General features: G+C 43.2%; 1 long non-coding RNA gene across 1 annotated transcript; it reads left to right on the top strand.

The window, feature by feature from the left end:
* Window positions 1–32: 32 nt before the first annotated feature.
* LOC132323369 (uncharacterized) lies at window positions 33–19,030 on the top strand. Its single transcript, XR_009485332.1, has 2 exons — window positions 33–2,231; window positions 4,146–19,030. It is a non-coding gene; the product is annotated as an uncharacterized LOC132323369 (long non-coding RNA).
* The last annotated feature ends 8,867 nt before the right edge of the window (window positions 19,031–27,897 follow it).

Here is a 27,897-nt window from a genome sequence, read left to right as displayed (position 1 = left end):
GTCGCGTCGGGAAGCGGGGTAGGGAAGGAGGCGGTGGCCGCCGCCATGTTGATGGCGTGGGACGCTTAGCTGTGGAGGAGCGGTCGGGGAGCCGGGTTAAGATGTCGGAAAGGGGGGAAGGGAGGGAGTCCTATCTTGGTTTAAGGGGAAAGGAAGAGCTCGTGCGAGCGGTTGACAAAGAAGGGGGAGGCTGAGGAATAGCCGGAGGAGCGCGGCGGGGAGGGGAGGGGTGCCCTGAAGGACACGGCCGATTGTCACTCGGTGACTGCGGGCTCTGGCTGAGGCAGCGCCTCTCTGTGGTGGGAGCGGGGCCGTGGGGTGGGAGTCTGTCCCTTGGCGTGGAGGTGCCCGCACGGCTGCGGTGGGTGCGTGGCAGGAGCGGCGGCGTGGCGGTGAAGCGGCGGCCGGTCCCGGCTGCCGGGGCGTGCGGGCGGTGCTGTCGCGGGCGGGGAGGCCGCTCTGTGTGGCCCAGGAGCCGCGGCGAGCACGGTGGCTCTTGGGGCTGTGCCCCCCGCGCCTTCCGGGGAGAGGGGCCCCTGTACCGGCCACGGTGCTTGGCCCTTGGACCCAAGTACGGACTGTGGGTTAAAGAGCAGGGCTGGCCTTGGTCGGGCGGCTGCCCGCCGGGAGCAGGTTGGAACGTGCCCTTGTCACACGGCAGGTGACAGCCTGCGCTTCCCTGGTTTGAGAGGGTTTTTAAGGGTTCTGGCTCTGTCCGATGCCTGATAATTGCACTAATGGTGTGTAGTTGTCAGAGACATACGGCTTGGTGTGACCAGCAGGAGGAGCTTTGCTTCCTTTAAAGTCCTTAGTATGTCTGGAAGAGGGTAGGTTTAGATTAAAGGCAAAAATTCTTTACTGTAAGGGTGGTGAGGCACCATCACAGGTTGCCTGGAGAAGCTGTTCATGCCCCATCCCTGGAAGTGTTCCAGGCCAGGCTGGATGGGATATTGGGCAGCCTTATTTACTGGAAGGTGTCCCCCTGCCCCGTGGCAGGAGAGGGTTACAACCAGATGGTCTTTGACGTCACTTCCAACCCAAATGTATAATTCAGTGTCCATAGACATGTAAATTAAGTTTGAAAAAGCTGAGAGGGCAAATGAGATGGTGTAAGACATCTCAGAATTGTATGGAAGCCAAGCTGACTTGTTTCTCCACTGTTTGTCTGTGCTTGCTGTCTCACATTGGCATGGCTTAGCCAGCTGACTAGGTGCTTGGTTTCAGCCTTCTGGCTGACTTGCAAGAGGTAGGCTGGAATTTTGAGCAGTGCTTTTAGACTTTCTTGTAGTGAGCATTGTCCCTGCTTGTGCTGCTCTTTTGTGCTGGGGAATGGGAAATACGTGTTCACCAAATGAGAGAGTCATCAAAGCTCTGTGAGCATTAAGGGGACTGGAGTTCCCTGAAACTGGGTGTGGAAGGCCTGTGCTCGAAACAGGAAGGGAAGATGGTCAAAGTGTTGCATGGCTTGTGAAATAATACCATTTCTAGTTACAGCTGATTCCTGTGAAATAAAGCACTTCATTTTACCAAGAGGATACTTAATTGGAAAGAGTCCTGAAGAGTTTTGCAGGCTTGCTTGAAATCTTGGCTAAATTCCAGTGGTGGTACAGCTCAGGTAAAATGGAGTCACAAGGGTTTATTCCATCCTTTGGCTCCTCCTGGAGGTAAGTACAAGGCATTTGCTCAGGGTATTGCTGCCCAATAACACACAGGTGGTGTGTTTGCCCCAGGATACACAAGTGCTGGAGGAAGGATGTTGTGAGATGTTCTATGGTGCAGATACTTCTCCTGAACATTGTGGCCTTTCAAGATTTGCTGGTACTACAGCAATGTATGCTATGCTTTTATCACTTTAGGTGCAGCTCCCTCTAGTTAAGAAAGCTTAACCAGTTGCGTGCCATCCTGCAAAAGGTCCAGTCTTTTAAGAGTGCTTCTCACTGGAGAACAGGTTCTCCTGTTTTATCATACTCCTCACTGAAGAAAAGGAGTGGTGGGAGTGTAATGCTCTTTTAATAAAATTTGTAGCATCAATAGTTCTAAATATCTGGGGAATTCTGAATTACAAGTACAGCCCTTTTTATTTCTTATTCTGTTTCTCCTCTATGCAGATACCTTTTGATTAGGTGAGCTGTGGGTGAAATAAAGGGCACTGGCACTTTGATGACTTCTGTCACAGCTGTTGTCCACTGTAGACTTTAGGCCTATGCTTTTATCTCTGCAGCTGATACCTGGTAAGAATGGTAAATATTGCAGCAGAATGGTTGGGTCAAGCTTGGTTATCTTTTCTATAACTATCAGAAAAAGTGCATGAGAAATTCTCATCCAGGATGGTCTGCTGGCTGAATGACAGGATGTTACGTTAAACTGGTTTAGAAACAATTGGTTTTACCTGCAGTGGTTCCCTTCACTCTTCCATATCTCCCTGCAGTCAGTACTGCTGCTCTGAAGAAGATGCTGTGCACCCCTCTTTACAGATAATTGTATTTTGTTATTTATATCTTATTTCTTTATCTGTAGATGTAGGTGCCACTGATGTGTCAGCTAAGGTAGGAAAAAGGAAATTACTTCAGAAACTACCTAAATGAACAACTGATACAAGAGAGAAGTAAAACAAGTTTTCTCTTTGTGTGTTGTTCACTTTGGTCTGTTTTGGAGGATTTGATACTTGCCAGTGTATGGATATTGTTGGTCACAGCTTGTCAGAGATGTTAATGATAAAACCTGTGTTACATGTCTCAGACTTTGATAATCTGTCCATCTGAAAGTGCCAATGTCCAAGTCTATCCTGACCAAACAGGCCTTAATTGCAGTGTCTGTAAGAAGCTTACAGTCCTATTGCAGAAGTAGGTACTGTGGCTGCATCCCATATGAAAAGATGGAAGGTGACAGTCGAACTAAAAACTCAACTGTGGCATTTCCCAAACATCAGTATGCTCTGCTTTAACACTGTTAATGAAAACCTGCTCCAGTGTCTGTGTGGTCCTCAGCCTCTGCAGCTGAGAGGTTTGTGTGTACTTTACTATGCTGACATCCTGCACTGCAAGACCCATGGGTTGTCTTTGTTACTGAAGTGATTTGGGGCAGTGTGAACTCTGGTAAGCAACCATGCTGTTTCCTGACCTCGAGGATCAGTTGGAAGATCCTGAAGGAGCAATGAGGAAGTTAAGTAGGAATGTGTGATGACTTTGCTCAAAGAAGAAAATGCTCAGTCTAAGTTTAATCCAAGTTCATATGTAGAAACCTGTGTTTGTGTCTCAGTGCTCATTCTGACAGGTGTGCTCTTAAAGAAACCAAGCATTTGGATGCTTAAATTGAGTACTCACTGGGTAGTATACAAAGCCAGGCTGCATAAGAAACACAGATTTCAAGATGAAGTGTACTGATACATCATGTCATAATTTTGAAGGTGTGTGGTGGTCTAGGTCTACTGTCACATCCACATCAGTGCAGCACAGAGAACTGTTGGGGTTCTTGGAAGGGATGGTCAGGCATTATGTCATCCCTGGTATACAAATTAACTGGATGAAAAGATTTGCGTGTGCACTGAAACAAAGTGGAATATGGTGTCTAAGAGTGATACCATCTATGCTCATCTTGGCACATAAATTTTGTTTTAAGATCCTCTTTTCTTAATTATCCTGGCTGTAAGTCCCTTTGGAAGTGTCACTGACCAACTGCTTATATATCAAAGCCTGTGGGGGAAGAGTGTAAACTCTTTCAAATTAAAATTACTGCTCAGATGATAGCGGATGAAGAAGCTGTGATGAAGGTTGGTTTATTTTAATTGTTTCCTATGGAGCTGTTTGCCAAAAAGTTTCTGGAGCTGCAAGGGGAAAGGTGAGAGGATGAGTTCAGCTGGGAAGAACAGGTAAGTACTTGTATATCATGTTACTGTTTCCGAGTATCTTAATGATAATGCCAAGAATACATTGTGAGCTTGGACAAACAAGAACGAGTGGAAGACTTCTGTGCTTTTTTAAAGTGTTCTAAAGGAAATTGTGGAGAGGCAACTGTTAAACCAATATGTGGAAGAGCCTAGTATTTTGCATAGCCAAACGAGTGTAAAGCAACTCTGGAAATTATTCTAATAACTAATTATATTATAAAGTGTTTTCCTTTTTTTTTTTTTTTTTTTTGTCTTTCAGCAAAAAGAAGAGTGCTCCAAGAGCAGTCAAGAGCCAAAATAGGATGGACATGTTCTTCAGCTGAAACATGGCAGCAGTTCAATAGCAGTTACACAGCAGGAAAGGGTGTGCAGGCTGCTGCAAGTCCCTGTGTTCTTAAAGATCTGGTATCTGAAAGAGCTCAGTAGAGAGAAAGGTGGTTGCTTCCACAGCTTCGAACTCACTCAGTTCATTTAAGCAAACTCATTTGAAAAGAGCTTGCCTAATACTGAAACAGGAAATTGATTTTATTGTAGATACTGGGGAAGATAACCACAATATGCAGAATTTAAAAGTGCTAGTCAGGACACTGAAAAACTGCAAGTAGCTGAAGGACAGGAGGCTCCAAGACTCCAGTTGTGGGAATTTCCCTTTTGGAATGCACACTAGCAGTGGGGAGAACTTGCTAAACACAAGGAGAATCAAAAGTTCTGCAGCTGTTAGCTACACATGGATATGTCTCTTAAGATGGGATGGCCTGACATGACCACTAAAGACCATAAGGCTGTAGGCAGACTGCATTTCTCTTAAAAGGATATATGCCACTACCCAGTTCAGAACCACCAAACAGCTTCAGTTTTTGTCGAACACTCCTAGTTCCTCTAACAGTAGCTTTTCTTGGTCACCCTAACTCCTGCAGAGCCAGCTGGCTGATTGTAGCTGTGCACTGAAGATAAGCCTTCCTCACCCCTGGATTGCTGGATAATGGCACACAAACATGGTTCATATGGACTTGGGGCTGCTCATAAATCCTTTGGTTGCCACTGTTCTGGCTATAATATGTATAATGGGTGCCCTGAACACTTCCATGTGGAACAAGAAACACTTGGAGTGCCTGTTTAGATGTACTTTCTGTATGCACTGCCCTCTTCAGCGCAAAGCTTGATAAAATCCTGTATTGGATAAAGTAGGTAGAGGTATACCAGAGGTTATGGTTGGTGTGGACCTGACTCAGTTACCACTAATGTGGGGAAGGTCTATTTTTGTTGTGGAGTGGTAAACCAGAGTTGGTAACTGATACTATTTAGCTGATGGGCTTGTCTGTGCCAGGAGAGCAGTCCATGAGCTGACAAACATCCAAGCATGCATAGTACTAGCTTTTACGCCTTTCAACATAAAAAAAAATTTAAAAAAAAAAAGGTGGGAGGGCAGAGAGCAGAGAATTTTTACGGGCCAGATAAATTCTGAAATTAAAAGCTCACTAAGAATATCTTCATTGAAAGAATGCATTTTGGGAAATTACCTCCTTTGTCAAGGGCAATATGAGCCTTTAGTTATGGCAAGTGTCCAGCACTGTTCCTTGGCCCTTTCTTTTGTGAGGTTGTAGGGGAAGAGTGGTGGATGAAAGGAGAGTGAAAGCCATAACCAGAGGTTAACATGTAATTTTAGCAGCTATGTTTATGTGAAGTGATGCACCGTTATTAATTTTCAAAGCAAGTCCCGCATCTAAATTGATGGAATCCCTGATCATGCGTGCAAGTGTCTTTGGGTTCTTCAGCTATTTGAGTGCAATGGTGCAAAATTACATGTTGCTTCCTATATGATTCAGCTTAAAATACAAGCTTGGGCAGTGAGTACCTAAACAACAGTATTGTAGTCAGAGCATTCCTCAGTGCACAGAAACCATTTCCTTTTGGGTAAGTAATGCTGCACTGTGAAAAAGTATGCAGCTCCTAGGACAGCATCATTTGATTGTGTTGCCTGTGCTACAATTCCCTGGGTTTGCTCTCTTCCTTGCCCTGGAATCTTTACCCAAACTTCTAGTATTTCTGTATGTTACCACTGGTTTGCTCTTCCTTTTTTGGGTGTGTTTTTTTTACTGTTTATTTGCAAATGTCTCTTCCTGGAAAACTGGCAGTGACAGTAAGTATCTCAGGTTCCTAGCCAAGTTTCCACTCACATGGTTTCACTTGCTCCATTCTGTCAAGTTATTTACATGTGGTGTCCTAAGGGTGTAATTTAGTGGATTGCTAGTGAGGAGCTAACCTACATGTGTTAGCTGCAGTCCACATAAGTTACACAAACCTGCTTCCTCATGAATTTAGTGGCTACTCTTGCAGCCCTTGGTTTCCTCATGCACAACTTTATGAAAAAGATAATGTTACACTGCTCTTGCAGAGATTTAAAGTTGGTCACGCTAGCGTTGCTCACTTTACCTGCTGAGTTGCAGGACCCAGAATGATTTCTGAGCCGTGTTCTGCATGCACAACACCTTCTCACAAGGTGAGAAGGGTATGTTCTTCATGTCTTAACAGGTCTGATGTGCCACAATACAGGGAAGATAGCTTAGAGATGTGTAGTTGATCACTTGAGCAACCTTGCTCAAGGTAGTTTTAATCCTCGTGTTCTGGTTTCATGTGTATCAGCATTGTTTTGTTTCTAGTAGAGCCTCTTTGGGCATGCATTCCCGGGTGGTGTAATTACTTGAATTCCCTGCTTTTGAGCTCTTGAAAAATGCAGTTTCATGAAGCAGAGGCAGCGGTGGCATTGGTAGTTGGAGAAGTTTCGTGTTACCTTCTGCCCTTGCCTTCCCATGCTGCAGTATGCCATTCCCTTTCAAGCTAATGCAACTACCTGGAGCAGCATATGGAGCTATCAGTGTCTTAATCAGGGTGTTAACACACACTCCCTGCCCTGGGTATGCTTTTCTGTGGGTCGTTGCAGATGTCTGGAGGAGGAGGTTTGTAGTTCTGTGGCTTTCTAGAACTTGAATTAGGTTTGTGAATTGATTTAGAGCGTTTTCAACATGGCACAAAAACCAGGTGGCTGGGTCTGTGCCAGAAGTCCAGAGTTGTTGCCTTGTTGGTGAAGTCTCTTGACTCATTAAATTATGCATCTAAGAATGCTGTTAATTTTGTGGGGGAGGAGCAGCAAGTATCCCTTGTGCACATGGGTGCTTTTGTTAACCATGTTTTTCTGTGTTAGGTGTCATGACACAGCCGTTTTGTGGGTAGCCTGACCAGGCAGCCACCCTGCTGTCTGTAAGCAGCCCTAGAGATTGTTCAGTGTACTCCAGACAAGTCCTTGTGCAAACAGCTGGAGTAAGATGTGGAACACTTTTCTCCTAAGTCTGGGGATTTTTTTATTACTGAGACTACCAGTATATTTTCCTTTGATGGAACTAATTCTTACATATAGGGAGTTGTATATTAACTACCCCTGCACACATTGCCAAATACAATTGTATATTCAGTGGCAGAGCAGATCAGCAAAAGAGAGAATTGGGTACTAAAATGTTGCACATATGATAGGTAAAAAGCTAATCCTTATTGTCATTTTTGCAGTGCTCCTGCTTCCACTGAAGGCTGCTCTGCTGTGAGCTCTTACTATGTAATTATGATTTCCTTTCCCCGTTCTGATAATGGTGAATGTTGCCCTCTGACAAGGACAATGAGGTAACAGCTGTTTCAGAGAGACCTGCAGTGGCTTCACTGTACATGCTCTGCCTCAGTGGATGTCAGCTGAGACAGTAATTGTATCCCCCAAGAGTTAGACTTGCTGCTATTAACCTTTCTGGAGAAACAAACATAAAGTAGAGGCACGTGCAATCCTCACATGAGCTGGCAGCCAGGTGGGTGCTGTGTGCCACCAGGGATGACAGGCAGTCACACTTCACTAACTCACAGCAGTGAGGTGCATTTGGTCTCCTGAAAATTCTTGCCCACTGAAAGCTTTCATCTCTAGGGTAGATTGTGACTGGAGGATCTGCATTCCCATGCTACCTCCTGGAAACAAGAGGGTGATGAAATGGAGCTTATTTTAGTAGGTCCAAAGAGAATAAATGAATGTTATTCATTATAAATATTTATGCAATAATTCATAAGTATTTTTATAGTGTAAATTGTTTCTAAGTACATATCTGGAAATCTAGGCATGTATGTATATAAAATGTATGTATTTAAATACATTTGTATACATTGTTTTATATATTATTTATAATCCAACACTTATTAAAATACAAATTAGTAAGTTGGGAGAATCGTGGAAAAGGAGAGGAGCTTTGTGTTGACAAACTTGTAGGATGGAGAAGCTATTCCTTCTTGAGAACAAATAGAACACAAATGTCTGGTCCACAGCAAATACAGTTGGCATGAATTGTTTTGTTAAAACTGTTCACAACTGTCTTTTAAACTCTTAACCTTGAGAGGGTTGATTAACCTTGTCGTGAGTACTGAGGCATGTGACATGCTTGGCCATGAAAGCAAGGATGTGAGGGGTCTCACAAGTTTCTGTCAACACTTCAGTGATGTTGCTCTCTGGGATGGGTGGCGTTGCTGCCATTCATTCTGAGTGACACTGCAGCCTCATTCACACGGGTTTGATGGTACCTCAGGTATCCCAGCCTTTTGCTATATTCGGTTCTCTGTTGCCTGAAGTTCAGTCTAGGTACAAATCACATCAGCCAAGATCTTGCTTTTGGAAATATGTCTGCCTCACTCATTCTGTCTGGTATGAGTGACTCTTCTTCTTTGGTACTGTTGATTTACCATCATTTCTCCCAAAGGAAACATGCGTTCTGAACTTTCCTGTGCTCTGGCAGTGCTTTAAATGTGCAACCTCCAGGTAATGTTCACCTCCATGGATGTAAGGGAATAGCTATCCCAGTCTTTCCTGAATTTACTGCTCAGCAGTCAGTGACTTAGCAGGAAAAACAAGGCATTATTTTGCTTATGTCCACCATCCACAAATGGCGTTTGGTTTTCATCACCATTTTGCTTCTAGCTAATGTGTCTGCCAACATACAGGTTTTCCAAACTCCTTTTTTTACTTTCTTTTTCTACAATTTCCTTGTCATCCATCAGTAGCACATTGCACTCAGTAATAAATTTTAGCTGTGAGGAAATGGTGATTCTGGTGGCTGCAGAATTCCACCTATAGCATCCCATCATTATAAAGAAAAAAGTAAGTTTGGAGGAAGGAGCCCTCTTTGAATCTGGATAGGGAAAGAGATGTCATAGCACTTAAAAAGTAGACAAACAGTGTTCGTCATGTGCCAAGTTTCATGTATTTAACCTTTGCATTTTAAAAGTTTAAAGTTGTGCATTCTATTTCCTAAACTGATGATGCCTGAGGAAAACCAGATCTCTGTAGCCAGTTGCTTCAAATACCTCTTAATACAGAAGTGGTGTTTTGCAGATGCCCAGGAAGATGCAGACCCATGGTATTGCTGGGAACCAGCCTGTCACAGCTAAAATACAATAGTGCAAAAACCTGTCAGCAGGCTGAGCAAACCCAGGCCTTCATACATATCTCTACAGTGTTTTGTGTGAAAGCTATTATCCCTTGGAAAACTTGCTGACATATTTTAACAAGGAGAATCAAAGACCTAGGAGTACCTCTGTAGGGTTCCCCTAATTTGTAGTGCATTCATAATCACAGTCAACTACTGCTCTCTCTTTAGTAAAGATTATATTGGAAGCTATCCATACATAAAGAACTCCTTGATACAGTTTTAACTATTCATCCATTTGCATATAGCCTGGTCTTGACATCAGCAGGTATGTTCACATTTCTGAGTCCAAAATTCAAGGTAGCTTTGTGTTATTTCTTTAGAAAACAGTAGAAGTCATAAAAGAAGGCCTAATTTTCAAAACAGAAACATTACATTTGTATTTTATTTAAAATCATGCAGGTGGTTGTGCAAGTCGGTACAGGGTTTGTTCACGCAGGGTTTGTGGTTTCCTAGCCCACCTCTTTTGCCTGCAGAGCAGCAAAGAGAGCACGGTTTGTGCAATCATAAATCCTGTTCATCTCTCCTGGCAAACTCCTAGGGACGCAGCTGTAAGATGAAACCCGGGCTGGATGCGGCTGTAAGGGGAGAAAGGGAATAGCAGCTTCCCCTTGCAGAGCCCAGGGCACCCTGTAAGGCAGACGGGCACAGAGAGGGCCCTACCTCGGTTCCTCCCAGCTCCCCTCGGGTCACACTGCTCAAGTCTTTAGGGTAGCTGAATGCTACGTGGTGCTGCAAAATGCACGTCGGGGCGTTGATCTCTGCTGGCTCTGGAAGTGAAGAGGCCGCTGTAGCCGCCCTAGCTGCTGGCCTCCTGTACCGGTGGGTATCCGCCAGCAGAGGGTGGCTCTAAGACCGTTCATGTATTGCTGTAGTGTTTAAACACTCTACAGCGTGAATAGTGAGTTTGATGGCCTCAGTGCTTCCTTTAGTGGCTAATACTTCATCTTTAGTTAGTAATTACAAGAAAGAAGTATCTAGCAAAGGTTTTTGTTTCAGCTTTCCCTCGCTGATTTGTTTTTGGCTTTTCTCCTCTGGCATTGTTCTTCCAGGTGAGAATAACCAAATATAGTTAAGTTTAGGAAGACAGGTTTGAAATACTGGTTTTGATTGGAAACTACTTCTGCCCAGGATCAAGGTATTTGAAATAAATAATTGCATAAGTTGTCAGTTCTCTAGCATGTATTAGGGATTGAAACATAAGACACTAATATTGAAAGGAAGTAATTTGACTGAACTTCAGACACCCAACAGATGCCCAGTGTGTGCTTGGGCTTTCCTTGCACTCTGTGGAGAGCACTGTACACATCCCAAGATTGGTTTCACCACCTCTTACCCTAATTCAAGATTTCAGTGTAGAGAACACAGGCCAGCAGGAAACTGAGCCCAAACAGCACTTGTGTGTGTATAATTATTCTCACATGGAGTCCCACTATGTGCGACAGTTAATGACTAAATGGCTAATTATGTGAGTAGTTTATGTAGGAATGGGCTCAGTTCTCGTGTCTGTGTTGCAGGGAGACTAATTTGTCTCTTGAGATGTTTGTTCATTGACCACAGAGGAAGCAGAGGTTAGACTAGCTCAAAGTGAGATATCTGACCTCCACATCTAGCTGAGATACAGCTCAGCCACTGTGCCTGCAGGCTGCTGCTGCTAGCGTCAGGTAATACTCTGCTTCATCTTTGAAGGCCTGCACACACTGAGTAGATTTTGTAGATCTGATTTCACATCTAAGGGAATAAAGTGTAACGATTCATGTAATTAGTAGACAGTCATTAACTTCTCTAAAATCAGTGGAATTCCACATGGGACCATGTGTGCGTGAATATGTAGTTCAGGCTGTTGTTGAACTGGAGACCTGTTGAGAAGCTTTAAAAAAAAAAAGGTGGTAGTAGTAAATGATGATGGAAAATGTTTAATGTTCTAATATACAGTGATTTATATTCTGAATTAGATGCTCTGTTCAGAATTTTCCTACATATATTTAAGTAATTTTAAAAGGTTTGAACTAAAATTCAAACATTTCTCGATTTCAATTTATTTACCGCTCAAAAAGTATTTTCAAAGTGGAATTCTTGTCTAAAGTTCTTAAATTAAAAAACCCAAACACCTGAGTACCAGCAGTTTTGAACAATTGCAGAAGTATAGCACAGATGCAGCCTTAGTATTTACTAGAGTAGGTAAAATTCCTCTCTGTTTGTAGAAATAGAGCAACTTAGGGACCAATTCAAGCAAAAAAATTGAAGAGGCATCTTCAAAAAGGCTACAAACAGCAGATGACCTCCGGCTTTCTCTTCCACAGAAGACAGGCAATACCCAATGTGCATAGGATTCACGTCCTCCTTCCTGCCTGATTGGCAGGTATCAAGCCTTTTGAGCCTATTTCCAAAAGCATGTCCCATAGTGCACAAAGCGTTTGATGTATGTAAATATAGAGACATGCCACAACAATGATTAAGGGATTAGAGGAAAAGGGTCAGGAGGATAAGAGAAGATTATTGCAGACACAAGGGTGTGTTCATGACACCGGCATACACTGTGGTTCTTCTGGAAGTTTCCAGTCTACACCAGACTAATCAGAGCTTTCTGCAGAATGTAAGCATGCACAGCACTTGTACTCTGCTTGAGGTTAAGATGGAAAATCCTGTGTGTGATTCCTTGCTGTAATGACCTGTTTGTATACAGATGGGCTTTCAAGTTATGGAAATGACCCATGACTTATGAAATAGCCTCTTCCTGTTTGCAATGATGCTGTGAAATATTGAGTCATCTCTAACCCTTGAGCCTTCCCTGTACAAGCTCTTTGTTGTTTGCGACCTGTCCCCTGGGATTTGGATTGATGATACTGGACAACTGTTTTCACTTGAACTGGTCCCAGTTTTACCAGTTTTGGATTAATTACTGCTCTTTCCTAGGGAAAAGGTTTGATCCACATCACTGCTGATTTGAATTATAATAACTTACTGAAAAATTACCTGTGTATAGTTAGGTTTAAGTTAGAATTTTTGATTTGGGGGATTAATTACTTGTATTTACTGTATGTACCTACTGTATGTACCTGTCCTCCCACAGTGTAATGAGTCCAGGGGTCCACAGAGTTCTGGATTCAGATGGAAAGTACATACTGTAATGCTCCACAAGATTATATTTCACTGCCTTTTGGAGAGAGGCCCTAATGCCAGTGAAATCTCAGCAATATGACATCTGACCCTTCAAGGGATGAAATAGATTAGGTGCCTGAAAACATAACACAAAATCTTTAGTGAGGTATTTCGTTGGGTGTTTTTATCCTTTCTCTACAGAATATAGCAAAGGCTTAGGTAGTGCAGGTTGGATGGCCCTAACTTAGAATGGTTAAGGTTAGTTTAACTTTGACATAACGTCTTGGCTGAAGAGCTGCATTTCCAGTGGCTGTGTAGACTGCTGGGTGTGCTGCCAAATAGTTGGAGATTGCAGTGATGTTGTTGTTAATTTGTTTCTGCCAGAGAAACATTCCTGTTCATCTCTAGGACAGTGTCATAAGTCACTGTCTCAGCTTGAAAAGACAGGTGTCTGCCAAGGAAGGCAGGAGCCTCCCTTGAAATGGAAAATGTAAATCCCCTCCCTCTGAATTATTAAAATTTTGAAATTAAGGGGCTCTCAGGCAAAGATCCAGGAATAGGAACACAGTTCTTTACTAGGAAAATTAAAATAAAAATGCAGTAATTTAAAAAAAAAAAAAACAAAACACCAAAACCTGACTACTGACACCCTGTTGGTTAGGGTGTTGGTAGCAGTCTGATTGAATGGTGGCTGCAGTCCTCCTTGGAGTGACAAATGTGGTTCTCTTGAAGCAGTAATCCTGCAGAAGGGTGCAGTTCTCCTCTGAAGGTCCAGTGGTGGTGCAGACAGGTCTGGTCTTCCTCTGGGAATCCAGTGGGTAAAGGTTAAACCACCTGGTTTTAACAGCTAGCCCATTAACAGAAAATAACTGTCCCACCTGCTTTTAACAGCAGGTAACAGAATACATGTAGTTACATCATGCATTTCAACCTAGGACTGTCACTTATTGATCCTGCCCATTGCTGGACCCAGTGTGAACTCAAGCATAATGTATGTGCCAGTTTAAAGCCACTGTGCCTTCCTAGAAGCAGCTCATTTTAGCTGTTATCCTACAAAGAAGGAGAGAAGGTGGAACAAACCAAATTACATTGGTAGGGTAAAAGAGCCAACAGTTTTCCAGGTTTGAAATGCAATGCCTTTAGAAATTCACAACTGACAGTTGCTTCATCAAGGCACAGAATTTTGCAAAGCCTTTGATAAATTAAATGCAACATGAGGCATTTTCTTGTGAATCATTTTTTATGGCTATTCTTGGTTTTTCCAGTGGGATCTTACTTTCTTAGAGCAGAGATTTGTCACCAGTTAATTGATTTGTCTGAACTCTCTGCCAAAATCAACAAGGAAGGAATTGACAGGACGGACTTTAGAAACGGAGAAGTTGTGACATGTTTGAAGAGAATGCATGCTCAGAGGAGGGTCTGCTTCTTCTTCAAAAAGCAGTTTCCTATCAGCAAAACAAGCTCTACTCTTTCCTGCATGTATCTTGTCTCTGCCTTGCAGCAATGCTATGGGGGTGCTTCATCTTTTGAGAAGCAAAGGGAAAGAGATTTACTAAAGAACAACCTTGCACATGCTATTGCAACTCCAGCCATTCTATTGAGTTGAGCTAAGGCAAGCATTAAAGCAAGCTGAAACTCTAAGGATTAGAAGTCTTCACAGTAATTACAGGGTCTGTTTTTCTACTGGCATGCTGCAGCTTCTATGACAAAGAAGTACATATTGGTACAACAGTACAGAAAAATACCACCCTGCTGCCTGGTCATGGGTGTTGTGGGGCAGACATGTCAATCTCCTGGGAGAAATCAACAGTGCAAAACTTGTGTGGTGCAAACTGCCATATTTTAATACTGAAAGATCAAACTTCAAGCAGCGGAAAATGTGAGGCAGTGCCCAGAGCAGTTTTATCTTTCAGAAATGTAAGTAAACACAAGTAGCCAGGAGTTAAAGAACTAACTTAAAACAGAAATTATGCCACTTCTTTCTCCATTCTTCTCCTCACCCTTCCCTGAAACACTACAACCAAAACCAACAGCACACCATGTAGTCCCAAGCCTCAATATTTACTCACACATGAAGAACATGCAAAGCTTTTTAAAATCCTCTTGACAACTTGTACAAGAAAACTGTTTAGCTATGAGTGGAATGTCCTCTTACAAAATGCCAAACAGCCTTGTGTTTTTAGGCCAAAAGCTAACAAGTTGAACTGTGAGCTCTTATAACTTGTTCTGTTCATCCACAGTAAGAATCTGGAGTGCTTTAAAAATGTTGAGAGCATGACAGTGATTGACAAGAAAAGAAGGAATGTAAGGACATGCTGTACTTTAAAAAATTTTAATTACTTTTGTAAAACAAAATTGATAGTGATGGTGGTCCTGCATTTGCAGTTTGAAGCAGGAGCCAGGGCTGTTTTCTCACCATGACCCTTACACACTGCCTTGCACCCTTATGTAGGAACACCAAATTTGATAAATCCCAGAGTAACTTTAAGGAGAGATATCCTAAGAAATTAAACAGCTGCTTGAACTATTCATGTTTTAACTTTTTCTCAGTAAAGGCATGTCTTAATTTTAGTGTGTGCAGTGCATGCATGAGGCTCTTTCCATCATTTTTACTGGATGTGTGCAGTGATGGATCTCCAAGCATATAGGTTTGGTTCCAGTTCAGTGTGGGCACATGACCATGTTGTCATTGAATTAAGTATGTCTGGTATGGAGTTGATACGAGTTTTTAACAGTTGGTAGCTGATATCTAATCTCACATGAAGTGACAATGGCACAGAGAGAGCAGTAGTTTTAATCACATTGTGTCAGTAAGAAATCAGCAAAATTTTAGAGTAATTTTAACTGACAGTGTGAGTGAAAGCTGGATCCTTGGGTAGCAGGTTATGGTATATCTGGTCCAATGCCAAGAGCCCTAATGTTGGATTTATTGTGTCATTAAGTCATGGCCAGAGAGGAGGAGGGTGAACTGTTTCTCTTACAGGTGCTGAAAAAGGAAAGCACCGCCACTGGTACATTTTTCTCAGTGAAAAAGCCGGTGCTATGGGAAAACTGCTGTTGGAGATGATTCAACCATCATCTGTCTGCATGTTAAATCTTCAAAATACTCTGTAACTGCATAGAGATGGCAAAACCAATGTGAAACTGCTAACATGTTAAAGCAGGGAGATTTAAGGATGTGTTGCAAGCATTTGTATAACTACACTTCTTGAACTGAGCTCAGGTACAGTTGTTGTCTGCTTGGATCATTTAACTGGCCAAAGACCAAAATATACCCTTAATATTCCACAGACACCTATGGCCAGTAATGACAGGGTCCTCCAGGGACTTGTTAATTGTGTCAATAAAATATTAGCTAAATAGTAGCTGAGTTTTTCTGGTTAAAAGAAAACTAGACCTTCATTATATTCCAAGATAAGCTTAAAAACCTTACTTTTTTCATTTTGTGACCTGGTTATCCTGGTTATGGTGACTGGACAATTCAGATCCGCTAATTTATTGACTTCACTGAAAACACAGCCTAAATCGTCTAAAATATAGATCATTGCTTTGTTTGTCATCATTCTGCTGAAATTTTAAGTAAAGTAGGTAAATGTGCTTTGTCAGATTCAAGCATACGTGGGACGTGAAATGTGTTTACTTCATCAGCTCTCAAGCTGGGTCACAGTCTGAGGGCATACAGCTCTGCGGTGAAATCACCAGCCTCTTGCACCTATCTCCACAGTGACTGCCTACATGCCTTCTATTACACAGGCTCTACATCCCCAATCAAGTGGCCACAAGAGATTGCTATCTTGCAATACTGACAATGTGGGTGTTTATACAGAGTATAAACATGCATGTGCACTGTGCATGCACTAACATGCCTTCATTTACCCGCATAAGTCAACACAAGACACAAAACTGACAGATGTCTTTGCCTCTAGTGAGCTCCTACCTGGACACACAGCTGGTTTGGAACAGAACAAAGCAGGCAGTTACAGGGCATCTAACCCAACTGATGCAGGGCAAAGCAGCCACAGCCTTGGGCCTCCTTCTGCAGCTTGCAGGGGGTACCTGCTCTCTTTCTGTTCACTGACTATTGTGTTCCCTGGAACATGGTGTGTAACAAAACATACAGATTGTTGTTTTGGCACCAGGGAAGATGCTGCCTCTGTCTTGGATGCTGCAGCTGTGGTTGGAACCCTGGAAAGGGAACAAGATGCTTTTCTTTGGTGCTGTTAAGCATGATCAGTTGAGTGAACCACTTTTAGGATAGGATGGACAGAGAAAAGTGTTTGGAAGAACCTAAACTAACAAGGGGTTAATTTAGAAACTTTCTGTTTCTGTTCTGCCTAACTTGAAGAGTTCTCTTTTGTTGTTGTTGGGGTTTTGTAAAAAGTATTCCTTTGTGTTTAACAAAATCTTATTTCTGAAGTTAAGAGCTTTGTGTTTTGGGATGTATGTTTCATCTTTCAGGTAGAGATCTCAAAGACCTGCTGACTCCACCAGACTGCTAATATAATTATAAATGTTTATTACCTCCAAAAGGAGGAGGTGCCTGCTTTAAGGTGTCTTGCAGGATTATAATGTGAATTCCTTAGTTCATTGCAAGAGATGCTGTTCCTCTGCCCCATGCTTAGTGGATTTGCACTTGGTAGATTTGCCTGTGTACATGACAAGAGCCAATTGCCAAACATAAAGATTTGAATGTAAACTCATTGCTAAACTTTGGCCTGGAAGCATCAAGTTGTTCTTCTGAGCATTTGCACGTACAAAAGGTGAGTACAGAGGTAAAGAGCAATAAAAGGGCAAGGCAAAAGAGAAGGACTCATAAAGCACCTCAGCAGAGCTACCCTGTTTGCCTGTATCAATGAGTCTGAGTTTTGCCCTTTTAAATGCTTGTGCCTTTGCACACTTTGCACCATGAGGCCATTTATAACAGATGCAGAGCTTGAACAAAGCATATTTGCAGCTCCTCTACCTATTTATGAGCTGGTGTGTACACTTTGCAGTGTTTCACATAGTGTGAGTGAAGCAAATAGGTACTTTTATATTTCCTTATTCCTGATGGAAGCAGCAAGGGGGAAAGGGCAAAAGGAGAAGCCAGAATTTCTGCTATCAGGAAGAAAATTGAGATAGAGAAATCCTAAGATTTTATCTGAGCAACCTAGTAATGTGTCTGCTTGCTAATGAGTTCTGCTGTAAATCACTAGCTTGTCAGTATGTATATATTCTGCTTATTTGCTGTATTTACTTAGGGCCTCGATAATTCAAATCTGCAAATTTATTGACTTAACTGAAATTGCAGCCTAAATCATATAAAATGTGGGGTAAATACATGTATGGATTATTGTGGGATGGTTTTATTATGGGGCTAGACTGTGTCTCCAGACAGAAACACATAACTTTTACCTATGTTTAAAAATATGCCCAGATACCCAAGCACGGTATTGTCACATATAAACCCAGCTCAAAGCAATAACTGGCTGTGACAAGGCCAGAAACCCATCCCAATTCTATTTCACCTGGCACATCTCCAAATGCTGATTCTCATGGTATATCCCAATATACCAGCTGCTCCCAGTACAAAGACAACAGTTTGTTAGTTCATTATGGATTGTTTATGATTGACAATATTTACTGTATGTACATTTTGAAGAAACACAGTGCTGTAAACAAACAGGGATATTAGGCAGCTGTATGTTCCTATACCATGCAAATAAACTGTAGTTGGAGCTTTTATCCTGCTAGCAACTCAGGCAAACAGATTGTAAGGACAGTTGGGAATTAGCCAGGACTTTTATGATGGTTGTGAAGAAGTACATTGTAAGTACTTCTGTAATTATTCCATCTAGGTCAGCCAGTGACTTGTCCTACTGTACAGAGTCCTCAAAATGGCTGCACTTAGTTTGGCATTTACTGAGGGACAGGCAAGGGCTTTAGGCATGGCCAGTATGGCAAGAAGTCATCATGCTCATATCACTTTTGTCTTGCAGTCCTGGGGAATGGGCTGGCAGGCACAGCTCAGCTGCAGGGTCCCTCCTTCAAGGCCAAAATTTCTGTCCTCTCCATGTCCCCCACACCAATGTGCCACCATTGCACTGATGTGATTGATGAGTAGGGTCTACTCACACCTTTGATGAGAGAAGTGCTGATTTGTGTGAACCTTGTGTGGGACCCCTTGGGCAGGGTCTGCAGGGATGCTGTGACTTCAGCCCCATCCCACCTACTGCCAACCACTTTTCACTTCCTCAAAACCTTTGCAGCACAGCCAAGGGAGCTTTCCTTTTCAGTATACTGAAGTGATTACTCTGCTCACTCAGGATGGTTTTCCAAGAACTGTGGCTGCTGGCATCTGTATGCAACTACAAAGCTCTGGGGATCTTCTGGAGATGGATTCAGGCAGGGTATTCCAGCTTAGAAGTTTCAGTTGCTCAAAAGCAGCATGAAATATGTATAATCATTATGTCCTTCTGTTTATTCTGACCCTGTACAAGATGAAGCTATGTGTCATATGCTTAATATTAAATGGACTGAACAGGTTTCTCTTTAATTCTTTTAATCTTCTTACAAGGTACAAAATAGGCTTAAGTCAAAAACTGTTCCTTAGTGTAAAGGGTTGAGGGGGCTGGCTGCTCGCTTGGCTCTATTGTGACGATGACAGCTAGAAGGATGGGGTTTGTCGAGCACTGAGCGCTCTCCCGAGCAGGTTTATGCCTCCTTGCATAAAGGTTTCCATAAAGATTTCTGGAAGACAATTGCAGGCCTAGCAAAGGAAGAGTCAGAATGTCGTTAAACCTCCCAGCCCACACACAGTAACAGGAAAATCCTGTTTGAAGAATTAGGGAAGAGCCTTTTCTGGATAACAAGAGATAATGTGCTGATAACGCTGCAGTCTCCCCACCCTCTGTGTGGTTATCCCGCTAGCGAATCCAGCCCCTGTGGTTTGGTATTTTTCAGGGTCTGTCCTGGAGAAGGAGAGAAAAGGTTCTAGAAAGTGTTTCTGCAGTTGAGCTGGCAACAATTATATTTTAATGAACACACGAGCTTGGGGGCACTGCGAGAATAATTTGGTTTCTGATCCATGCATGGGTTTTCTTGTCCGGGCTGAAAATTAGAGAGGGAAGAGATGTGTTAGTAGGGAGATGCATAACGTTACAAGCCATCCAGCATGGGAGTGGGAAAAGAGAGGGAGGCTGCCGGCTTTGTCTCCTACTCAATGGGTGCTAATGTTCCTGGAACATTACACCCTGCTCCTGGCCGTTAATGTGTCCTACTCCTACTCGTGGGAATTAATGTTGCTGGAACTACAGCTGTGTTAAGTAAGAGTTAAAGCACCATCCCAAGACCAGATTTGCTCTTCTCAAGAGAAATGCTGGAAACTTTCTGCAATACAATACATACAGAAAGATTTTTCACCACTATACAAAGCTGTTGTTGGGCTAGTAGTGTGTGCTGAACCCCAAAAATGGACACCTTCAGGCAAATGGGAGTTTTTTAGCCTAGAATCACAACAGTTCTTCCCAGAAGAATGCCCCGGGGAGCAGTATGAAATTCAATTCAAAGAGAAGGTGCTTCCTTCTAATCTAAATGAAGAGCTAAAAAGAAAGACACCACCTACCTTATCTATTGATTTTGTGAAAACTACTTTGCACCTCACTGCAAAACTGAGCATCTTCTGATGGACAGGGTTCTTTTGTTAAAAGAGAAATGGGAGCTTTGCTTTTAATTAGAAAACACCAACCAAACAAAAACCCCACAAATACACATTTTTTAAAATGTCTTGCAAATCTTTGACAACATTTCAAATTTTTTTTACAAGAGATAACAAAGACATTAGTAATTGACAACATTGATTTAGATGAAAAAAAATATTTTTAAACTAATAGCAAACCCTGCATGGGTAAACAGATTGGAGAGGAAAAAAAGCACTGAAAATGTCCACTTGAGCAGGGCTTTTGCCTCATATAACAGTCTCATAAGCAAAGCAGCTACAACTTCTAAGGGGATGCAAAACTGGTTGTGTAACTGTTCTCAGAACATATTTATCAGTGATTCACTGTCAGAGCAGAGTGATGTGCACCTGCAGGCATTCATCTCAGGTCTGCTTTCACAAAGACATAAGGGAATAGCTCTTTCTCTTCAGTGCTTGATGTTTACACTGTCTTTTTTATTCCCAATTGATTTGCACAGTGTTAGTGCAAAGATCAGATGCTCCTCTGTTAGTCAAGTCCTCACTCACTGTGAGCATGCAGTGGTGCAGGCTGTAAATTCATTATATAAATCAATTCCAGCATTTCTAGTGGGTTACTGTAAGGTGAGTAACTTCAATGCCATCAATAAGAAGTAGGATCTGATGGCTTTGGTCTTTGGAACTAGCAAATTAAGGCCAGCCACTTTCAGTTCTTTCAATTTGGAGTAGATAAACAGTTATAAGAATTTGGAAAATAACTAGGAGAGGAGTAGCAGCTGCCATGGATTCATCAGGTATAAATTATATCTAGAAATTGCAATCATATTTCTTTCTATGATAGATTAACAAGGCTCATAAATAAGCAAGAAGTTGTAGATATCATCAGATACGTGGACTTCAGTGAGATTTTTGTCATCGTGCGTGTTTATAAACAAACTAACTGAAACCCGTACACGCCCAGTGCAAATCTGGTTTCATATATTTTCAGCACAGAAAGGTGGCTACACAGCTCTAGCCAAGTTGTTTCAGTGTTTCGCTAACAATGCAGATGATGGAATAAAAAATACAGGTCTGAAGTTTTCCGATAGGGCAAAACTGGGAAGGCCACAGTTATAATGAAGGATGGAATTCAATTTCAAAACCAAGCTGACAACCAGAGCAACTTTTTCAGGACTGCAACTTAATGGGGACCAGCACAAATTCGGACACTAAGGCATGAACAATCAGACACGTATGCTGAGTGTGAGCTGATGAGCAGCTGGTCTTCCCAACAGGATCTGTGAAATAAAAAAGAAACACAACACACCTTCCATCACCTGCCATACTTTGCAACTCTTGTCTCTGGCAGAAATACCAGTTGCATGAATATGACTGGATTAGGTCTTTTCTCTCATGTGGATCTGTGTGCTGTTGCTGTTTGGAGTTGAAATCACAACCAGAAGTCTAGAGCTTTCCAGTCTCCTTATTCCACAGAGTTGGCAGACTAGGAATATTTCTAAAAAGGGACCTAGGAAAATCAGATGCATTCTCCCATATCAACTTCAAATATTTATTAAGCTGGTGCAATGCCCAGAAGTCTCAAAACCTCCCCAGAATACCTCACAGCCCGAAACAGCTGTGATGAGAAGAACAGGGGAGGCAGGAGGGGCTGTAATTCACGTGGCAGCTCCCAGTATAATGATCTGGCACCTACAGCCTCCAGCAGATGCAGGTGACCACCAAAGACATGTGACGTTGTTGCGGTTTGACCTCAGATGGCAACTAAGCCCTCTCCAGCCCCTCACTCACGTTCCTGCACCAGTGGGAAGGGGGAGAGAATCACAAGTGAGAAATCTTGTGGGTGGGGATACAGAGAGTTTAACGTGTGAAGTAAAAGCTGCACACACAAGCAAAGCAAAACTAGGAATTCATTCCCCACTCCCCATAGGCAGGCAGGTGTTCAGCCATCCCCAAGAAAGCAGGGCTCCATCACAGGTAGTGGTGACTTGGGAAGACAAATGTCATCACTCCCAATATCCCCACTTCCTTCCTTCTTCTCCCAGCTCCATATGCTAAGCATGTCACCTCATGGCCTGGAATGTCCAGTTGTGGTCAGCTGTCCTGCCTGTGTCCCACCCCCGTGCACCCCCAGCCACCTTGCTGGTGGGGTGGGGTGAGGAGCAGAAAAGGCCTTGGCTCTGTGTAACCACCACTAAGGGATAACAAAACCAACCCTGTGTTACTAGCACTGTTTCCAGCACAAATCCAAAGCACAGCCCCTTAGCAGCCACTGTGAGAAAAAACAACTCTACTCCTGCCAAAACCAGCACACACTTAAGTGTTGAAGGACTTTATATCAGATCACACTGTAACACAAAAAAAAAAAAGACAGTCCATGACTTGAGCAGAGGCTGGGCTAGCTGCAACCACATTAAACACGAAAACAACCCAAATACTGCTTAACTATGTGGAACTTACTCACAAAATTCTTGGGTGAATCCTCTTGCTAAAGATGGACAAGACTTTGGCTCATCCAAACACTGCTGTAGACTCCATCTATCCAATATTTAGTGATATTTATCCCATACTCCTTAACACCTATCCTGTATTTGTCGACATTCATTGAAAATAGTTGTAAAAGGGGATGTTGTTGTAGAAGGAGGAAGAGTTGAACTCTCAGAACTGTACAGCACAAGTGTGGCTGAGAAGAGGACGGATTAAATACTGGACAGATAGTTTGCATAGATGGAAGAAGTCAGAGTGACAAGGGTTTACAACTTGTACAGAGGGAGTTCTCTTGAATTTGTGTGTAGAAACAGCATTTCAGTTCTCCAGCGTAATGCCAAGTTTTAATGAGCACTTGCAGTGCCCTGCGTGAACAGAGCCTTAACACTGTGAGTCCCTCACTGCTATGGGTACCCAGTGCTGTCTGTGCCAATAGCTGCTCGTGGGCAGAGAGAGCCAGGCAGGTCTGAAACACCAGGGAATCCTTTCCATGTCCATTCCATGGTGTTACGTGACTTCGTGCTCTACCCGTGAGAAAGCCAGCTGCCTCTCTGGCAGGGGAGGGATAGATGGGGGGAGTGTGATACCATGTGATAGGAGCAGGTTTAGTTAAACCAGCTCACTATCTTTCCAAAAAACAGTTGACAAAGAGGCATGCTGGAGTTGCCCTTCTCAAAAAAAAAAAAAAAATAGTCTCTAAAGCAAAATGTTTCTAATACATAGTCTACTTTAGTAAACATGCCTTTAAATCTCTAGATATTAGTTCCAGCTAATTGCAGCTGCTTTCTTTTCCTTGGCGCTCCCAGCCTGTGTGTATGGAAGGCATGGAGAGCTGGCCAGCAAAAATGTGAATTATTTATGTTCTTGCTGAAAGCACGAGTCTTGTCACTAGAGCCTTGCTTGATTGAATGGATCTGCAGAGACAGTTTCTGTAGCAACCCAGAACCTTGCCCAGCAAAATGTCACCCAGCTAACACAGAACGGTAATAAATATCTCTCTGGGTAGCTGAAGATGACACAGATGTGCCAGAGTAAAATATATCTGGGGTTTGAGTCCTCCAATCTCTCAAGACCCACGAAGATGTCATTTCAGAAGGTGAGCTGGTGGCATGTCAACTTGGGTACTAGTAATAATCTAGCTGTGACAACATGGGGTTTCCAAAGATTACAGAAACCTTCCTGGGGAAGCAGCAAGTCTTTAGCACCAGGAACACAAGGAAAAAAGGTGTTGTGCTCAGGCTTTTAGTGGTAGCCCACACAGTTAAAGTCAGTGCAAATAAGGATGTGCTTCACAAGACTTACTGTCACATCGTTGGGCGCTATGCCCACATACCAAATACTGAGTTTGATAATACTGTCCAAAATATTTCAAGATCTTTTAATTGCCATGGTATTTAGTATAGATTGACAAAGACAGGAATACATAGATTCAAGAGTTTCTTTGCTGTCTATCCTTAGTCTTTGATCTTGGCTCACTGCTGTTTGAGGTCTGTCTGCCTTCCTGTAAAGATGAACCCATCACACTGAAAATCTCACAGAGATTACAAGCTGCCAGGACTATCTTGCAGAGCTTTGAAAGGCAATACAGGTTGGTACATTTGTCTAGACATACTAAACATATTTTTCACTATAATCTGTATTTGATTTTTTCCTAATTATCAACCCAGCAAATTATCTTTTACTAAATATAGACTTCCTGAGGCTAACATATTAGAAAAGTTACAGTACCCAGAATTTTGAAAGTAAAGAAATGTTAGTAGGTGGTTCCTTCAGCATGCATCTCCAACTCAGCTGTACTTACTAGAAAAGTAAACTGCAATCTTTTGTGCTTCCACAGATGTGTAATTCCAGCATTTCCTACATTTTGACCTTATGAACAAAACTAGGTTCTCCGCATTCAGAACAACCCAGGTGCTTAGCTCTAAACAGGAGATTATCCAGCTAGAAAAAGCTTGTGGTTATTCAGACAGAGGTCACCAAGGTACAACTCTAAAGGTGAATAAAAGTGAGGGAGGCTGCCTGACACCTATGTAACCTGGACAAGGAGTAATCTGGCTGGCAGATGACAGGGATTTGGTTTGTATTTAAAAGTTTTGCTGATTTAGCCATAGCAGGATGTAACAACGCTCACCAATCAATACAGCTTTGCCAGCAAAAACCACAGGTGTGGTTTCAACAGCAAAACACCCTTTGCAGTTCTGGTATAAACACGAGATAATTATTAAAGCAATTTAAATTGGATCCTCTCCTTAGGAGGGTTTACTAGGTCTTCTACTGCAGCAACATCAGCAAACTTTCTAGTCAAGGCTGCTCCAGAAATCAGCTGCTGGAGAGTGCAAGGCTGATGACAGCAGAGCTGCTCTGGAAGCTTGAGGAGAGTGCAAAGCTTTTCACCCCCAGCCTCTGGGAAGCCCACCAAGAAACACAGGAAACACGGCCTACTTCCTTAAGAGAATCTCGGCTGGAGAACAAAGGACTTCAGCTCACACATGGGAGGGGTAATTTGCATCTCATTAAACCAATATTTAAAAATTGACACTGTGTTTGTTTCTCTAGCGTCTGTGTTCTTCTTCCAGACATGTCAAAAAGGATGCATTTTCAAATAGGTTTTTTTTTCACTCTTCTAGAACGAAAAACAGCAAGAACATTTCTGGGCGCCTAGAAATCCTTTGTCCCCCAACCCCCCCCCCCAATCCTTGTATAGCTATAAAACACTTTAAAGGAATTTTGTAAAACTTCCTAAGAAAATTTATCTCATAACATAAATGCAAGCATGACTATTCTCAACTATAAATGTTTTGGAATGTAATAAGTTCTTGGAAGGTGTTTCACCCTGATATGTTTTTTTATGTAGTACAATAATTTCACGGCTATCCAGCAAAACTTCCTTAATCACCAATTGCTGGTGATTCTCAAGTCACGTGTGCTATATGTGGATCTAGTTTAGAGGCTTTTTAGCAGGTTTTATGCCAGCAAAACCCATAGCTGCATCTATAAAAAGCCCTCAAATGACCCAAATATCCAAACTTTATCTGACAGCTATGTCAACTGTGATAAGAAGCAGTGGAAGACAGCTGCACCAGAGGCATTTCTAGGTGATGCTTTCAGCAAAGCTCTGCTTTCAATACGAGGTTCAAGAACACATGTATGAAGGTTCTTCTGTAGGCACCCTCTGCACACACTGCTAGTACAACACAATTCCTGTCATTAACAACACAAAGAACACAAGTAATAAACAATTCCATAATAATGATCAACTTTTTTCATTAAAGAGCCTGAGGATAGACTCAATGGGCATTCCTGTGCCACTCTAAATGAGCTGTTTCAGAAATTGCTTAGAGCACAGAGTGTTCCCACGATTCATCGGCACACGGGGGTCTCACGGGCTCTTCTAACCACCAACCTGGTGAGGTGCCACTGGCTTCACGTGAAGACTGGTAAAGGCAAACTCTGTCATTATAAAAGGCAAACTAATACTACACTAAAACATGAGATCTGCTCAGGCATGTTGGGTGTGCTCACTCTCAGGAAGGCTCTGTGCTCTGGAGGCAGCAAACTGCTTCGCCTCACATCAGCCTCAGTCCTTTCCTCATTAATGAACAGCAAACCTGGTTTTGAGGGTGGCCTTGGACCACACGGTACCCTCATCAAGGCTGCTTTGTTTCTATTATTGGTTTTGCTCCTGTAGATAACAGGGACGAGCATTCTAACTTACAAACACCGGCTTTGGAAGAGGAGCTAGATTTCCCCACCCCCACATTTTTCCCGTAGCATCAGAACAGCATGTTCTGGTTTTGCCAAATAAACTGGGTATGATTATGGCTTGATTCCTGGTACATAATTAATATTCTTCATAGACAGTGTGTCTTCAAACAGCTGGCTAATATTTACTCTGAGAAAAGGTCTTGTGATCCCAGCTTTGGTCAGCCAGGGACGGAAACTTCAGTTTTATTCTCTTATCTTCTGGTAACACACTGTGAAGGCAAAGTGGTGTGTTCAAAGTGCAGCGTTTTGAGGCTTCCAGGAACAAACATGAACATGCAATTCAACAGACAAATGGAAGATGCCGTTGCATTTCCTGTTCCCGCCTTCTCTGGTTTTCATAAAGGGCATACAAACATGAACACACAAACTAAATTTTTTAGCCATATGAAACAACAAGCCGCAGTTCTTGTCAGAACTGTACCAGGCTTATGTTTTTACTATCTTTCTACTATATTTGCAGAATATATTTATGTCTGAATCTATAAATGTATACACAATTTGCACTTTAAACATGATCCCACATGATGTGTTTCATGCAGTGTATTTTAATGGAGCATTCACCCCTTGCCTCGTTTCACAAGCTGACAGTTCTCCAGTTACCAAGGAAGTGTGGGGGGAAGGAATGGCTACACCTGAGAATGCTTTGCAAGCAACTTCACTTCCAAGAGGTACCTCTGGGCAAATCTAATGACCCAGGAAAGGCAAGTTTCGTTACTTTGCTCTCGCTGCGCCTACTGCTAGCTCTCTCCTGAGGCTCCTGGCTCTGTGCAGACCTGGAAACACTGGTGCGAGGGACGGCATCAGAGAAACACGGGGGGCAGGGCCGCTTGCCGAGGCGAACGAGCCACAGAATCACGGGATTGTCAAGGCTGGAAGGGAGCTCTGGAGACCGCCCAATTCAATCCCCTCACCCAGGCTGGGCCATTTAGGAACAGGACAGGAACGCGTCCAGGTGGGTTTGGAATGTCTCCAGAGAGGGAGATTCCACAAACCTCCCAGGGCAGCCTGCCACCCTCAACGTAAAAAAAGTTCTTCCTCGTGCGGAGGTGGAACTTCTTGTGGTGTTATCTATGGGCACTGCTCCTCGCCCAGGCGCTTCCCATGCAGCAAGGAAAACCCAGCGCCCTGGGAGCGGCGCCGGCCGCTGCCACTGCCGCTCCCTTGTGGGGGCTGAGGGGGCTGATCAACGGCGGGCGGGGCGGGGCGGCGGAGGGCGGGGCTGCGCCGACCACCAATCAGCGCTCGGGGCAGCGCGGGAAGGCGGGAGGAAGCAGCGGGGCGGGACGGGACGGGAGACATGGCCAATGGCGAGTCGGGACGCCCGTGCGAGAGCGGGACTTGGGCGCAGGAGCCCGTCAGCGGTGAGGAAGGGCGGTGCCAGCCAATCGGGGGCCAATGTGGTGAAGGGCGAGCCAATGGGGAGCCGCGCAGGCGGGGCGCCAGCCAATCAGGGCGCGTCCGGCGAACAAAAGGGCCTC

This window comes from Haemorhous mexicanus, chromosome 2 (assembly GCF_027477595.1).
Source record: "Haemorhous mexicanus isolate bHaeMex1 chromosome 2, bHaeMex1.pri, whole genome shotgun sequence".
NCBI lineage: Eukaryota > Metazoa > Chordata > Aves > Passeriformes > Fringillidae > Haemorhous > Haemorhous mexicanus.
Note: the sequence above shows the minus strand (reverse complement) of the source record. Positions and strands in the feature narration are given on the sequence as shown.